Source organism: Tursiops truncatus, chromosome 14, assembly GCF_011762595.2.
Source record: "Tursiops truncatus isolate mTurTru1 chromosome 14, mTurTru1.mat.Y, whole genome shotgun sequence".
Classification (NCBI taxonomy): Eukaryota; Metazoa; Chordata; class Mammalia; order Artiodactyla; family Delphinidae; genus Tursiops; species Tursiops truncatus.
Window position 1 is genome coordinate 57,165,167 of NC_047047.1, and position 14,961 is coordinate 57,180,127.

At 43.2% G+C, this 14,961-nt stretch overlaps 1 protein-coding gene across 7 annotated transcripts in view; it reads right to left on the bottom strand.

Annotated features, from left to right (window-relative positions):
* The window catches only part of TMEM178A (transmembrane protein 178A), a 249,199-nt gene that overhangs the window by 16,193 nt on the left and 218,045 nt on the right, over nucleotides 1–14,961 (bottom strand). The window contains exon 1 of one of the 7 annotated variants that reach the window (XM_073791432.1): nucleotides 3,317–3,461. The exons of the other annotated variants lie outside the window; for them this stretch is intronic. The gene's annotated coding sequence lies outside the window, so the exon portion shown is untranslated. Of the gene's footprint in view, nucleotides 1–3,316; nucleotides 3,462–14,961 lie in introns of those variants that run through there. 7 annotated transcript variants of the gene reach the window in all.

Genomic DNA, 14,961 nt, shown 5'->3' on the forward strand with positions numbered 1-14,961 from the left:
CATAGAAGAAAAATGTCAGTCCATAGAAACTGTCACTAAAGAAGCCCAGACATTGGATTTACCTAACCAAGACTTTCCGCGCGGCATGTGGAATCTTAGTTCCCCGACCAGGGATCGAACCTGCACCCCCTGCAGTGGAAGCACGGAGTCTCAACTACGGACCACCAGGGAAGTCCCTACCCAAGACTTTATATCAACTGTTTTAAATATGTTCAAAGAACTAAAGGAAACCATGTCCAAGGAACTAAAGACAAGTGTGAGAATGATGTCTCACCAAATAGAGAATATCAGTAAAGTGATGGAAAGTATGAAAAGAGACAGAAAAAAAAAAAACCAAATAGAAATTCTGAAGTTGAAAAGTATAAAAATGGAAATTTAAAAATTTACTAGAGGGGCTCAACAAAATTTTGAGCAGGCCGAAAAAAGAATCAGCAAACTTGAAGATAGATCAATTGAGATTATCCAGTCTGAGGAGTATAATGGGAGACCCAAAAAGGAGGAGAGGGAAAAGGGGAAAAAAAGAATATTTGAAGAAACAGTTGTCAAAAACTTCCTAAATGTGATGAAAAACATGAATCTACACGTCTAACAAGTTTGATGAAGTACAAACAGGATAAACTCAAAGGGATCCACACCCAGACTGTTGAAAGCCAAAGACAGAGAATCTTGAAAACGGCAAGAAAAAAAGTAATGTATCATGTATAAGAGCTCCTCAGAAGATTAGAAACGATTTCTCATCAGAAAACATGGAGGTCAAAGGGAGTGGAATGACATATTCAAAGCACTGAAAGAAAGATTATCAACCAAGAATTCTATATTCAGCAAAGCTATCCTTCAGAAATGAAGGGAAAATGAAGACATTTCCAGTTAAACAAAAACTGAGAGAATGTGTCACTAGCAGACCTACCCTACAAGAAATACCAAAGGGAGTCCTTCAGGCTGAATGAAAGGACAGTAACTGAATCCACATGAAGAAGCAAAGAACATTTGTAATGTTACAACACAGGTAAACATAAATGGACTAAAATATAAATAGACCAAACACTCCAACCAAAAGCAGAGATTGGCATTATAGACAAAACAACGTGATCCAACTATGTGATGTCCACTAGAGACACACTTTAGATTCAAAGACACAAGTAGGTTGGAAGCAAAAGGATGGAAAATGATATACCATGAAAACAGTCACCAAAAGAGAGACAGAATAGCTATACTAACATCAGGCAAAATAGACTTTAAGACCAAAAGTGTTATTAGAGACAAAGAAAGACATTTTATAGTGATAAAAAGGTCAATCCACTAAGAAGATATAACAACTATAAACATATTTTATCCGCTTACCAACAAAGCCCCAAAATACTTGAAAAAACTGACAGAATTAAAGGAAGAAATAGAGAATTCAATAATAATAGTTGGGCACTTCAGTATTCCACTTTCAATAATGGTGGAACAACTAGATAGAAGGTCAACAAGGAAACAGAAGATTTGAACAACACTATAAACCAACTAGACAAAACACACATCTATAGACCACTTCACCAAACAGCAGAATATACATAATTTTCAAGTGCAAATAGAACATTCCCCAGCATACCCAGCATATTTTAGGCAATAAAACAAATCTCAATAAATTTAAAGAAAGTCATACAAAGTATGTTCTCTGACCACAATACAATGAAATTAGAAATCAATAACAGAAGGAAAATTTGGAAATTCGGAAATTTGTGGAGATTAAGTAACACACTTCTAAACAACCAATGCATCAAAAACAAATCACAAGAGAAATTTAAAAACACTTTGAGATTAATGAAAACAAAATCACAATATATGAAAATTTATAGGATGCAGCTAAAGCAGTGCCTACCGGGAAATTTATACCTGCAAATGCCTACATTAAAAGAGAAAGTCTCAAATCAATAGCCTAACTTTCCACCTGAAGAAATTAAAAAGAGAAGAACAAACTAAACCCAAAGCAGAAGGAGAGAGATTACATAATTAGAGTGGAAATAAATGAAGTAGGGACTAGAAAGATAAGGAAAATTTAAAAAAACAAAACTTGGTTCTTTGAAAACATTAATAAAATTGACAAATCTTTATCTAGACCATTTAAGATAAAGAGAGAAGACTCAAGTTACTAAAATCAAGAATGAAACAGAAGACATTACTAACCGTCTTAGAGAAATAAAAAGTGGTATAAGAGAATACTGTGAAAAAATTATATGCCAACAAATTATATAATACAGATTAAATGATAACTTCCTAGAAAGACACAAATTACCAAGACTGACTCAAGAAGAAATAGAACATTTAAACAGATCTATATCAAGTAAAGAGAATGAGTTAATAATTAACTTAGTAAAAAAATTCCCACAAAGAAAAGTCCAGGACCAGAGAGCTTCACTGGTGAATTTTACCAAATGTTTAAAGACAAATTAACAATGTTTCATAAACTCTTCAAAAAAATACAAAAACAGAAACAAAAACAGAAACAAAAACAGAAGAGGAGGGAACAATTCCCACATCATTGTATGAGGTCAGTATTGCCCTGATACAAAAAACAAAGGTATCACAAGAAAAGAATATTACAAAATATTTCTTATGAATATGTATTCAGAAGACCTCAACAAGGTACTAGCAAAGTGAATTCAGCAACATATAAAAAGGATTGTACATCACGACCAAATGGGATTTATGCCAGGAATGTAAGGTTGGTTCAACACATGAAGATGAATTAATGTAATGTACCTTATCGATAGAATAAAGCACAGAAATCACCTCATAGATGCCAAAAAAAAAAAAAAGCATTGACAAAATCCATTTGATACTCACCAAAATCCCCTATGAGCTAAATATGAAATAGGTATTATTAGCTCCATTAAGCAGGTAGAAAAATCTGAAGCTCAGAGAGGTTAAGTAACTAGCCCAAGGCCACAATGCAAAGCAATAACCAAGCTTTTAACATATATGGTGTTACCCAAACTTTGTATAATGCTCACTCAGGAAAGTTAGAAACCCTTACGCTTTTAGAAATGCATCTTAATTCTGTGGGTAGTGAGAACTGCAGCTTTCTTTTTTTTTTCATGGAAAGGCATTTTATTTTAAACATAGCAGGGTGTACATGTCAATCCCAAACTCCCAATCTATCCCTCTCCCCCCACCCTTCCCCCCTGGTAACCATAAGTTCGAGAACCGCAGTTAGTAAGTGAACTGTCAGTTTGAAGTGAAAAACAAATTTTTTCAGTTTAGTACAAACATATGCTCTTTTGGAAACAAAGCGGATACCTAACTGAGCCTTCTGTTTGTATATTATCCATACCTTTCAACACACATTATTTGGAGACTGGATTGGCTCGTGGCTGACTTAGTGGCTTCATCCTTCCTGCATCTCACGGAAGCTACTTAATGCTAGAGACAGGGTTTGGATTGGGGAGAAATTCTCCTCTCGGACTCAGCGGGGCTGGCCTTCCACCAACTTCTGTGCCAGGGAAATATGTGGTCCCTTGACATCATTGCTAATACTCTCAGAGCCCATCTCCTCCTCCGCCCCTTGCTGGGAACAGGCGTGATCCCAGTGGACAGAGAGAGTAGCAGAAAGGAGGCAGGCAGCCGGCCAGCCCAGTGCTCTCCTGCTCCCCCAGGAGAGCGCCACACGTGTGCCAGGAATGAGGTAAGCAGTGCACACATCACCAAATTACCTTTCCTTCCCCAGTAGGCTCCCAAGTTAAATTTAGACTGCCAAGAACTTGAAATGAGAAGAAAAAGGAAGTGGGAAGAGTGACAAGGTCTGGACTGGAGAGTAACAAGCAGTAACCCAAAGGTCCCAAAGACTGGGTGTGTGGTAGGGAACCCAGAGCTTCTCTCTTGAGTTTGCAAGAAAATGCTCTAGAGCCCTGGTGCTCTACTCCCTTGGAAGGTGATTAGAGACTTCAGGCAGAATTGGAAGAGAAAGATGGAGTAAAGGACAGATCAGCAGTAGTGTCAGAGGCCTGCGATTAGCTCTTTTATTTCCTTTTTCTTAAACACTTGTTCCACTGTGAAAGCAGAAAGTGAAACAGATTCGAAGAGTAAAGTATGCTATTAAGTTTTGGCTTCCTACAGCACACATGTAAAACTGTCAAAATGAAACTTGACAAAAATCACAGCAGAAAAGACCTCTAGTTGCTTAATTTGCCAAAGACAAATTAAGTCCTTTCGGTAAAAAGACAAGTATATATATACATATACACATAGACAGTGGTAAAGACAGAAATGCCATGCGATATGTTGAAGAGTGATACTGTGAAAATCCACAAGGAGGCATTAGATGCAAATTTTTTCAAAACCATGCATGCGAACTTTGAAATGAACTGGCTTTCCGGGTTTAGAGAGCAATGAATCTGGCTCTCTGAAAAGGAACACAAAAAGCATGAGCTCATAGAACCAGATGGCCTCTCACAATGGGGGGAAAGAGACACGCAGGGGGTTGAAAAGAACAACTTGTGGTCTATATTTAGTGATTAATTAGCTTTTTAAAGGGCCAAGTGGAGCCACTTTAATGATGATATAAACCATAGAATAAGATACATAAAATATGCTGCACAGGGGTTAAAAATGGGGCTTAGGGGCTGGTGGATTTCTGTTGTTTCTGATGCTTAGAGAAAGGAATCAAATTCTAAGCTAACTTACAGAAACTCACACTGTAGGTTAAATGAGGGAGAAGAGCGGGAAACAGCAGAAGATGCTGTTAAAAGTCATTAGGGTCAATCAATGATGAGGCAGTATATGCAGTGGCTAAAGGCTTTGAGGTCAGCCAGACTCGGATTTGACTCCCAGCTGTGTGACTTTTGGTAAATTACCTTACCTCTCTGAGCCTTGGTTCCCTCATCTGTAAAAGAGGGGGAATAATGGCAGTTACGTTATGGAGTTATTGTGAGGAACGAAAGAGACATCGCACAGGATGTGGCCCACTTTAAGGCTCAATAAATGTCAGCGCTGGATTATGAATTACCTCTCGGCATCTGCCCACGCTCACCAACAGAACAATCAGACGCACTAGGAGTCTGAACCCTAAATGAGCATCGCAGATCAACCAAGTACACAGAGAGATAAACAGACACATGAAACAGCTGCCTGAACAAGGGTCTAACCAGTGGCTCTCATGTTTCCTCTCCATTCTCACCACTTCTCAAGGCTCCTAAGGAGTCTTCACTTCACTCCTAAACAGTTGGCTAACCGGCCTCTTTGCCACTCTCTCCCCGTTTTCCATCCCACCCTGCACGCCGCTCTTAGATAAACCTGCTGTGTGAAGACCTGGGGCCTCTGGAGCCTCAGCTGCCCATCCGTAATGCAGAACATGAAAACCTTTAAGATGTTTGTTATATCCACCTGCCTTTCACAGTATCATGAGCTTAATATGTTTCTTTAAATTGATAATGATAAGTGGGACACAGCTTTACTTGCCATCATGTAACGTTGTATTTATTTTAGAATTATGTGTTTATTGAAAAATAAGGTGCCTGGCAAAAGGTAGGTGCTACGTAACTGTACACTGAATAGCTTTAATGCTGTGCCAATGTACCAACTTCCACACTTAGGCCAACAGGAGATGAGAAAATTTCTGGTGGTCCCTGAGAGCAATAAGCCTGGGGTTTTCATCATCCAGCTCTGTTTTCCCCATCGAGAACATACCATCAGCTTCCCCTGAATCAAGCCCAGGCTACGGGCCCCTATCATCTATCCCTGCCCCCCAGCTCACTTACACTTACATGTGACTGGTCCCCAGGGGCTCCCCCCATCCCTCCCAGACGTGTCCCCTGGCAGTGTCACGCCCATTTCTTCCTATACCTACAGCCTTCACCTTAGAACGATCTACAACCTACTAAGCCCTCCAGGCCTACAGCCTTCATTCAAAAAGTCTTCCCCATGCATGCAGCCCATATAGCTCCCCCCGTTCTCTGGCTTTATTTTGATTTTAGAGGCTGAGCCACACAATCTGACTCTAGTTACTCAGTCTTCGTTATTTCCTAATAGGTCAGCAAGTCTGCCTCCCCCTGAATGTCCCAAGTTCCTCAATAGTCGAGGCTGTGACTTCTCTCTGGATCCATGACGTTTAAGAGGTTGCTGACAACTACAGTATAATTGATGCTTTAGGTCCTCTAGCAGATGAAAGTGTCGGTGAACAGTCTGCATTGTTTCCTAAAACATTTCAAAGGCAACTTGGAATTCCATAACTAGCCCATGGGCAGAAAAATGAAGAACGCTTTTCCTACCAGCTCTGCCTGTGCACATCCCAATTTAAAAGGAAAGATCAACTGTGGGGCACACAGGCCAGGGTGGCTACCATGTTCTTGTCCATGAGATTTAATTTCTGAGGGAATCAGGTGCTAAACAAACAAAAGAAAAGGTTTTCCTCATCACCTCCTTGAATGAGTATGAACAGCCCTCGCTTAGATAAATAAACTAAGTACAGTAAGCTTAGTAGCTTAAAGATGACTTTTAAGCCCCAGATGACCAAAACCAGTCCTGAAGGGCAAACCCATCATGAAGTCTTCAGAACTGAAAGGAGAAAGATATAAAATCAGTAAATCTAGAGTGTTGACGTCCAGTAGAAATAGAATGCAAGTCACATACACAATTTTAAATTTTCTTATAGTCACACGACAAAAATAAACAGGTGATATTAATTTTAATATATTTTAACATGCAATCAAGATTTTGAAAATTATTAATGAGGTATTTGACACGCTTTTTTTTCACACCAAGTCTTTCATTTCAAGCTCTCAGTCGTCTCATGTGGCTGGTGGCTTCTGTACTGGAGAGAGGAGATTTCCAGATGAAGGTGAATAAGACTCCAATGAAAGCAAAAGCAACTAAGGGCAAGAGGGGGTGATACCGCAAGTGTCTGAAAGGTGTGAATGTTATTCTTTGCTTAGATTCTTTCTCCACAACATACTAGCATGTTCTGCTATAATTACTTCTTATTACTCATGGAGAATCAACTTCTTAGAAGCATATAATTATATTTGTTTTCCCTCTGTACTCTCTTTGGGGCAAGACAGCATGGATTTGCATTCTGGTTTCACCGCTCACTAGCTGTGTGCCTCTGGCTAGTTCTTTAACCTCTCTGGGTATCAGTTTCCTCAGTTGTAGTATATAGACAGTAATAGTCCATCTATCTCATAGGAGGATTCAATATACCATACTTACATAATATAATGCTTATATAATCCTATTACTGTAAGCTTCCATTATTATTATTATTACTACTACTACTATTACTGTTACTACTTCTGCTGCTGCTACTTTATTTACCTAAACAAACCCAGACAACTGGACTATTCCTTAAAGGCAAGACTGAAGTGAGTTCCTTGAACTGTAAACACATGATCTCTAGGGGCCAAAGAGGGAAGGTTCAATGCCAAGGCTGAGGGATTCAACCTGTTGCAGAAAGAGTGAACATCATCACAGCAAGTTTTTTTTTTTGAAAAAGTAACAGTGGAGAAAACCAGAAATAACTGTTCAAACAGGCCTGATCCTGTACAAAGGTGGAAATTCTCACTGGGTTACGGTAGTGGATGATGACTGGTTTGCTGAATTAAAATTTAAATGTCCTTTAATTTAGTTATGTTGCTGTGTCTACAATAGAAACTAATACAATATTTAAAACTTTCAAGCCAGGGATTCTCAGTTTCTCAGAACCATCAGAGCATACAGTCAATGATGTATCTGGTGGGTTGGGGATTTACGATTAGAGGCTGAAGAGAGGATGTGATTCTAGGCGGCTTAATGGGGGATTTCAGCCCAGCTGGGTACTCTCTGCCTCTCTCTCCCTCCCCATTCTCTTATCCTCCCCTGCACCTTCTCTCTCTAGCAGGAGACCAGAGAATCGAAATGTGGAGACAGGCCCTGGCCTCTTTTTGCCATCTCAGAGTTGCCAGTGTGGGAAAGGGGGACACGATCATGCCATTGGAGAGAAGGCAGACACATTAATAACCGACACCCCATCCCATGCCTTGTGCCCTGAGCCCCATCTCACGTGAAACCAAATACAGCCATCGACCCAGTGGATGCAGGACTCTCACACACTGTGGTATCTTCCCTCCCACAGGGGATACCGTGTTACAGGGACAGGCCAACAGTCACTTCTAGTTACTCTTGCTCTGGTCACAACATGCTGACCTCAGAGAGATCAATAAAGTCTGGACAAAAGCTGTCTTAATAGCACCTGGGTCTCAAGCTGTTGTTAATACACACTTGAAGTTAAAATCTCCTGGATTCAGGGAGACATCCAAATAGTCAGTGTGGGAAGAAAACCCAAGCTGTCTTCCCTCTCCCGTCCCCATGGCTTTTTCAATTCGTGTGAATATGAATGAATATGTATATTTTTTAATCGGAAGGTTAAACATTTACACTCTAAATATTGGGAGAAACTTGGGAATGTGGGGCTTTTTTTGCATTTAACATGTGCGTATAAGAAGCAGCATGCAAGAGTGCAAACTAGAATGCTGGCTTTGGAAGCAGCTGTGTGACTTAGAACAATAACCTGGACCACTCTGAGCCTCCGTTTCCTCATCTGTAACATAGAGGTAATAAAACCTCACAGAATTGTCACGAGGATCAAACGAGATAACATACATAGAGTGTCCTAACACCGCCAAGTCCATAGTTGATGCTTAATAAAGGACAGTGTCTATCCACCCCTTCCCCTCCCATCCCCCTTCATAAGCAGGACCAGTGAAGCATGAGTCCTGACCTGAAGGACAGCAGTAATTTTGTCCTCATCTTCAGCATTGGCGGAAAAAAATTAGTGGCCAAGTGTCAGTCACTGCCTTTTGCCAACAACAGTCAATCACCTCACCATTTATTCTTTCTTTCACTTACTCATCTGTCCAACAAACATTTATTCAGCAAGTGACTTTTAGGCGGAGGACCTACTTTCTGAATCTACAGTATAGTTCCACAAAGACTGAAAAGTAACAAAGTGCAACTAAACAACTCTGAAATGGGGAGAGGGGGAGGGAGGGGGAGAGAGAGGGAGAAAGCCATCTCCCACCTGCCACACGATGACCTATAAATACTGATACTTTAGCAATTTCCCAAGTACTCAGAAAAGAGCAGCGTACTGGAGAAAGGCTGCCCACTTCAGAGCGTGTTGGCAGTGTCCCAGGGCAAATGATCCTTAGAAACAATGCACTCGGGCTTCCCTGGTGGCGCAGTGGTTGAGAGTCCGCCGGCCGATGCAGGGGACGTGGGTTCGTGCCCCGGTCTGGGAAGATCCCACGTGCCGTGGAGCGGCTGGGCCCGTGAGCCATGGCCGCTGAGCCTGCGCGTCCGGAGCCTGTGCTCCGCAACGGGAGAGGCCACAACAGTGAGAGGCCCACGTACCGCAAACAAAACAAAACAAAACAAAAATAATGCACTCTTGGCCCCTTCCAGGTGCCTTGATAGAATCCTTCAAATTGAGCTACACTTTCAAAAGTTTGTTTCCTTCATGAAGATAAGTCCTGGATAGAGCTGAATTGACTAATTGCTATTGTACCTGGAGATGAGGAAAGCAACGTCTGCTAGAGCTCATTTATGAAAATATAGACAAGGGCAATAGCTTTGCTCAGACTGTGAAAACATTTAAACATATTTGCTGCCGTGAACAATGTTCTTGTATCCTCTTCACCAGATGAGCTGCTGGATTTATGCTGGGAGGTGTCACAGATACACATCAAGATAAATGGAAACTAGGAGCCCCTTTAAAGCCAGCTTCAGGATCTAAAGGGAAAGCCTATTCTATTGCTGGATCACTGATAGAATTGTACTCCTGGGCTTTGACAGATGATTGAAATCAATTTCCAAAAACAGTACAAACTGTTTTTAATCGATATTTTCAACTTTTTCTAAGTAATGATCAAGGCTAAGCAATGATTAAGCAAAACTGTCAAGTTCGAACCTCACTCCCTTTTTTACTAGCGATACTTCAGTCCACCCTCTCATAGCTGGGTGGCCTGGTGGGTGCCAGAGACAAGAAGCAAAGGAGCAATACAATCTCCAGATTGGATGAATTATCAAGGATTCGCTCCAACAAGAGCTGAGGATGGCACTCACCACCTTCCAGTGCAAGAACCTTACAGCAGAAGAAGCCAAATCTCAAAGCCATTTGCAGCAGCGGCAGGAAGATGACAGTCAGGACAGGACCGTTGTTTCTAGAAGCTTTTACACTATTTCCCATGTGTTCCGGCTCCTGCAACAGCTCCAGGCATCTCTAAATCAGGACATAAATCTGCAGCCAGATAAGCACACTTTTGAAACCCCCAGAATTGCTTTAGTGTAGTTATAGGAAAATGATAATCACGCTCTTATTTATTGTACGGCCTGTGATGCTGTATTGAAAGTGCCTTCTTCCGCATCCTTGTTAGTTACATAAGGCAGATATCCTGTCCCTCTTACAAATAAGGCACTAACTAAGGCACATAGCTAAATAGTGATGATGATAATTTACTGAGGACTTGCTATGTGCCAGGTTCTATCCCCCATGGGATAGGTTCTATTTTACAGAGAAGGAAACGGAGGCTCAGAGAGGTTAAATAATCTGCCTGAAATCCCACAGCTAACGACTGACAGAGCTGGCACTGAATTTGCATCTGCTTCCAAAACCAGTTCTTAGATATCTTAACAGACTTTGTCAGATGAGAGTCACTATGACTACATCTGATCATGCCTAATTAGTCCTCTTAAGTGAACAAGGACAGAGCAGGCGGGCACGGATTGACGCGTGGCATCGCTTTTCTCGTCATATTAATTTGTGTATTTCCATCCCCTTTGCTCTCACACTGCCCTCTACTCACAAGGAAGCACAAACAAAGACTGGAGGAAACCACTGTCTAAAGCGCTGCAGGCAAAGACTTCTTTCCCTGCTTGCCGAGCAGGTTTTCAGGTGCCTAAACCCCTGACCGAGGCAGAGGAAAAACAAAAGGGGCACAGGAGTGGCTGGGAAGACAGAGGAAGGTGTGGGAATCATGGACGGGAAGGAGGGCCATTTGGGGCAGAGATTCCATCCCAGAGCCCCAGACCCACATAGGTCCCAAACTGGGGGAGCGGTGTTGGGATTCAATACCTAAAGCGAGGATTGGAGGGGTGAACCTCCTCCTTGGCCAAGTGGAACCCGCCTCCGAAGGGAATCTCTGTTGGAGGGAAGGCGGAGAGGGCCCACCCCACAGATGCACACTCCAAACTGAAGTCCCCATCCTTTCTCCTACCAGAACTACCCACCTACCCACATAGTTCAAGCAGCCAAGATAACTGTCGGGTGCTTGAGCCTGAAACACAAATGTACCTCTGGTCCAGTTCCAGTGACAGCGTGAAGGAGAGCTTTAATTCTCTTTCTGTTTTCCACCTGCGCTTATCACATGTAGTGGTCACAAGTCCTTGTCTGCGGACGAGGACAGGATGAGATAACTTGCATAGAGTCCAGAGCTGTAGCTTATTTACTTCCGTGCTCATTGCACCTTATAACGCACACGTGGGTGCTCGTGCCCACACACACACACACACACACACACACACACACACACACCACCTTTCAGCCCACATCTCATCCAAACATGCCCACGAAATGTTTCCGACCCTAATTTTACATCAAGCAGCATGAATGGCATAGACAACTGGGCAGGAAAAAAAAAAAGTGCCAATAGGCAGTTTTGCTAAGCATCACTTCAATCAGCTATTTGAGGATACGGTGCTAAGAACCCAGGAAGCAGGCAGAGTTGATCAGAAGCACAAAAATTACAGGTTAACCCCCAGCCCCCATTCATCCAGTTGGGTCAGCAGCCAGGCCGTGAGCCTCTCCTCTGCTCCCCACACGGTCCCCCAGCCCTGTGCTCAGGGAGGCCTCTCCTTCAGCTGCCAGCTCAGCCCAGAGCTACAGCCCATTAGCATTCCTATCACTCCCCTCAGCCCAAGGGGAAGAACTTCCAGCTGCCTCATACTTAAGCATCACCCTCAGCGCCATAAGCCTGAGCCTGTGCATAATTGACAAGGAATATGCTGATAAGGAGTAGGGCCGTTCCAAGTTTCTGAAGGATAACTAGGTAATTAAAAGAAAAACCTAATTTAAGGAAATACGGAAGAAATGTTTTAAAACTCTCTGGCAGCATCCTTTATGGATTATTCTCTTTTCCAGAGACTTCTGTTCTGCCTCTGTCTGGTTTTCAAAGCCTGAGGCTGGATCACCGGTGTCCCAGGGCCTCCACAGCCCCCAGCCTCCTCTGGGGGTAACTTTAAAAGCCCGGGACTAGAAGCAGAAAGGCCACCTCCGTTGCCCTGCAGGGCTCAGAAGTACCTGCGTTTGCTCAGGTCTGAGCACCCGGGGACTTCTTCCTCGGGATTTAGCACTGTGCCCTCCGAGGACCCTGGGACCCTGGCCAACAGCTGCCCCCACTTCTATCGGGCACGTGCAAAAGGGCTCAGAGAACACCACGAATTCCCAGGAGCACCAATGTGCAGAGATAAAATCAGCCCCTGCAGGGCTCCCTGCTTCTGGCCGCACCGCTTCTCTCTGCCTGGCTGGTTTAAGGCCATACAACGAGCCAGCCAGCTGTCCAAATGCATCCTGAGACACACAAACGAACACCTGGGGCTCCACCACCGCACACCAGGAGGTCCGTCACCTCCCAGTAGACAGCCTGCACCAGCATGTTCTTCATTCCACACAGCCCCCGCTCCTCGAGGTTGACTTAACATTAAATTATGGCCCTCCCCCCTGCTACCTTCATGAAAATCTCTGAGTCTGAGTTAAAATGAGGCTGATAATGTTGATTTCATAGGCTATTCCAAGAACTATAGGAGATCGCCTCTACTCCATGCGTCTGGCATTGCCCCACTTGGTGACTTGGGACGGACCTGGTCTCATCTAGCTTGATTTGTTGGTAGCTTTTCTAACGTCAGCTACTGGACCTTGCGATTTTCCCCCAAGCCAATCCTACCTATAAATGAAAACGAACACAAGTCTCACCCTCAGAGAGCTTAAAGTCTAGTGAAGGACAGTGGCATTATGGAAATAATAGCACAGACAGATGCCAAATCACAACTCTGACATAAGGGAGAAGCACACAGTGCTCTGAGAGCACAGAAGAGGGTGGCTGAGTGCTGAGGGGAAGGTGGAGGCCGTCCAAGAAGGCTGAGGTCCCAAGGATCATCAGAAGTATCCTCATGGAACAGAAGGAAGGGCAGGTATGAGGGCTTTGACGAGGAAGGCCTGCGAGACTGGGCTGAGGAGATATCAGGGAAGATGGCGCTGGAGAAGAAGACGGGGGCTGGATCGCGGAGAGCCTGAACGTGGCTCGAGACTTGGCCCCTATTGTGAGCCTCAGTGGAAGCCACCCCCGATTGTAAATGACCAGAATCAATGATCAGAATCGATTTTTTAAAACAAACCGGCCAGAAAACACTTCCCTCTTGCCCTAGCATGGAGAATGCACTGGAGGGGCCCAGAGTCATTTGAGTGATGGAGATCCAAGCAAGTCATTACAGAACTGTCCAGAGAAACAGGTTCCCGACGAGGGGAAGGCAGAGAAGGCCTCCTGCAGGGAACCTTAGAAAGGAGCCAGAGACAGCCAGGTCACAGGGGTGGTGGCATCAGAGGCAGGAGTGGGCATCCCAGATGGCAGAAGAGCAAAAGGGAAGGTGCAGAGGTAAGGAGCGTTGAGAGGAACTGACAGACAGGAGGTTGTTCGGTGCTGTGTGAGATAGAGCGTGATGAGAAGTAAAGAGCTAAGAGGAGAGGCTGGCAGAGACCAGGCAGGAAAAGCTCCTTCCCCCACACAGCGAGACCTCATCCAGCAAGTAATCAGGAGCTGCAGAAGGATTTAAGCAGGGAAGTGATAGGATCAAGTTTTATTTCTGGGAGATGATTCCGTCAGGTAGACAAAAAAGGATATGAGGAGAGGCTCGAGTAGGAGAGACTAGTGATTAGTTAGCTAGAAGGCGACGCACCCACATATTAAAATACTTTGCAGATATTAAAAATGATTACAATTGGAAAATTCTTGTGGCTCAATGCTGGATACAAAGCAGTATATAGCATATTATAGAAACATGTCTTTGTATATATATTTGCATAAAGACTGGATGAAAAGAAATCAAACTTTGAACAGGATTCTATAACTAAGTTGGAGGGCTACAGTTGATTTTTGTTTTCTTCTTTGCAGTTTTCTGCAGTTTCTATCATGAGCGTGTGTTTATGAAAGTTCATAATTAGAAAAAAAGATGTAGACTACATGGACGCAGCATGAATGGTCCTATCAAACCGATAGCAACAATTTACGTTTCAAGAGTGTGTGACACTTAGCGACCCTAAATCTTAAGTCACAAGGTAAACATCATTCTCTCTGTGTTCACAGAGAGAAAAATGAAAAACAGGGAAGCAAAATGGTTCATTTAATATGACACAAAGGGCTAGAGGCAGAAGCAGACAGGAACTAGGTAGATGCATGTACTCTTGACCTGGTTCAATTCTTTTTTGCTGAGAAATTATTTTAACAGAACAGGTCATGCACAATCCAATAATTAAGATAGCCAAAATAATTAGAACCAGCCCAACAGACTGCATGAGTATCAGCCCAAATCAGTAAAGAAGAAGTCAAAGCTGTGGATAAATAAGGCCTCAGGCTGCACTGCTACAAGGACTGTAATTCCAGAATCCTGAGAGCGATTATGGCAGTATTTTTCTAGAAGTCAGGAGGGGCCAGCCTTAGAAGGGAAGAAAGCAGATGTTGCTTCCACACTGTACCCATCCTCATCCTTCCCGATGGTGTTAAAAGAGAGGAAAATTCTAGCATAAGTGGGACACAACGGTGGCTCACTTAACTCCCATGCCAAAATGGGTGGCACAGTCCTGTTTCTCTAATTACCAATCATCTTCTGGCTTTTCCCCACACCCCCAGGAGTTAACATAAACACAATCCTGGATGAAGCCACAGCTACATATATTGGACC